This window comes from Scophthalmus maximus, chromosome 5, assembly GCF_022379125.1.
Source record: "Scophthalmus maximus strain ysfricsl-2021 chromosome 5, ASM2237912v1, whole genome shotgun sequence".
Lineage (NCBI taxonomy): Eukaryota > Metazoa > Chordata > Actinopteri > Pleuronectiformes > Scophthalmidae > Scophthalmus > Scophthalmus maximus.
The window spans coordinates 11,480,615-11,482,828 of NC_061519.1; positions in this window are offsets into that span (position 1 = coordinate 11,480,615).

Consider the following 2,214-nt stretch of genomic DNA (forward strand, 5'->3'; position numbering starts at 1 on the left):
ACACACACACACACACACTTCCTTCTTTTGAGGTCACACATGATACTGAGTGTAGCTACAGTCGTGGAATCTGATATGCGTGGGAAGAGAGTGGACGAGCTGACGAGCTGTCCACGGAGACAACAAGAAAGTGAGTGAACTTCATGAAACCCAAAATGTCTCATCAATCCCACAACACCCTTGCACTACTATTTTCACACTAATCGAACACACACATATCCCTGTCCACTGTTCATAGTGGTGGTGATCATTAGTACCTAACATCAACTTCATTATGTTTTTAACAACTGCTTTTTACTTTACAACACGTAACCCTGTCTCCATGTTTCTTGTACTGCATTTAATATGTGTTTTTTCCACACTTAGGCCGAACATTCCTTCTACTGCATTTTCCACTTCATCGAGATCTGTCCAGTGTTTGCTTTGTCTTTTACAAACATCGCTCATGCTGCTCTCAAAATAAACACATGGCTGGAGTCTTGACAGGTAATCAGTCACTTCCATCTCAAAGCCTTTTTTTTTTACGTCAGGGCAAAGCTGCAACATGTGTTGTATTTACATCACCGCAGCCACGTGGGAACGGTTTTGATCTAAATGGTGTTAGATCATGTGGAGAGGAAAAAAAACACACAGCATTGACAAGTTAAAGATCAAGAGACAGTTGAAGGGGGGGGGGGGGGGTGGTACATTAAAGAGATTAAACAAGATAACAAAATATTTGCCGGAATAATGTTCATCCTTTCTCACTTGTTGTTTTTATACACAGTGTAGAGCTTTTTTTTCACAGCACATTTTTAAAGGTGACATATTGTGCTCATATTCAGGTTCATATTTGTAATTTGTGTTACCACTTGAAAAGGTTTACATGCTCTAAAGTTCAGAAAAGGCCTCAGTGTTCTCACACTGCCCATTCCTGCAGCTCCTCTTTTCACCCTCTGTCGAAAACACCTGGATTTCTTTTAGCTCCGCCTCCCGATAAACCCCAGTCTGCTCTGATTGGCCAGCTGGCCCAGATTGTTGTGATTAGTCAACCGCTTTTAAAACATGTGGGAAATGTCATGTCCCCTTCACCAGAAAAGTGGAGATTCTCAGATTGCACAGTCCAACTGTGACATCACAGTGGCAGAGGAATCTGAACCAGTTGTTCAGAGCCAGGCTGGAGGGTTTAGCCGGCTCACAGTTTGTGGCCGGCAGGCTCCACAGATACACACATTTATGTGCACCAACACTGAAGCTGCGATATTTGCATAGTATGTCACCTTTAAATGTAATGGTAGCATGAGCATCAGGAAGTAGATTTAAATGTTTCTATTGTAAAGCAGAGGAAGGTTTGACTTTCTAATTATTCTGCATGTATCTGGTTCCCTGCTGCAGCTAATGACCATGTACCTGTCTCGTCTCTTCATTTCACACAGTCCTGATGCACGATCACCGAGTCACACGGATGTCAGCACTTGTGAGCATTAACACTACATGACTCATTTACATTAGGTTCGGTTTAGATTAGTTCAACTTGGCTTCGATAAATGCACGTGTTTAATTCTTTTGGTTTTATGGACTATGACACTACAGACTTGCAGTGTAGCAGCCAACCTGCAACTTCAACCCTTAACTTTGGCGACTTAAGTAAAAAAAAAAAGTCCTCACTGAGACCAAGAAGGTGAAATATATTACTCAGGTCTTTACATTGTCTTCCTGGGTGTCAAAGAATTGATTTTAATGTATGGCACCACGGCAATGTTGGTTTTTATACTGTCAGCCAAATACATCTCTGATCTGCTGCTCAATTAACAACAGCTCCATGAAAAACTAAACATTCAGAAGAATCAGAAAAAAATGTATGCATCATACACAGTATCTGGGGGAAAAAATCTCAGAGAAAAATGTTCAAATCCCTGACACAACCACAAGCCTCACAGGTGCATGGAAATTACATAAAGGGGCTGAAGGGGATTTACATTTTGTCAAATATGAATGTTGTTGAAAAGCAATGCACAATAAAGCCAGTCTGTGTGAGTCTCCTCTACCTTCAAACTGCTCACTGTGGTTAAAAAAAAAGCAGCAGAGTAAATTCACAAATAACAACTAAGAGTTTGTGGCGAAATAAAGAATATTCCGTGTGTGTACACTGGGTTGAGGGTTCAGACAAGTTCAAAAGTATATATATAGCAGTCTGTTGCTGTCACTTTTCCTCTCCGAAAAAAGACATTTAAA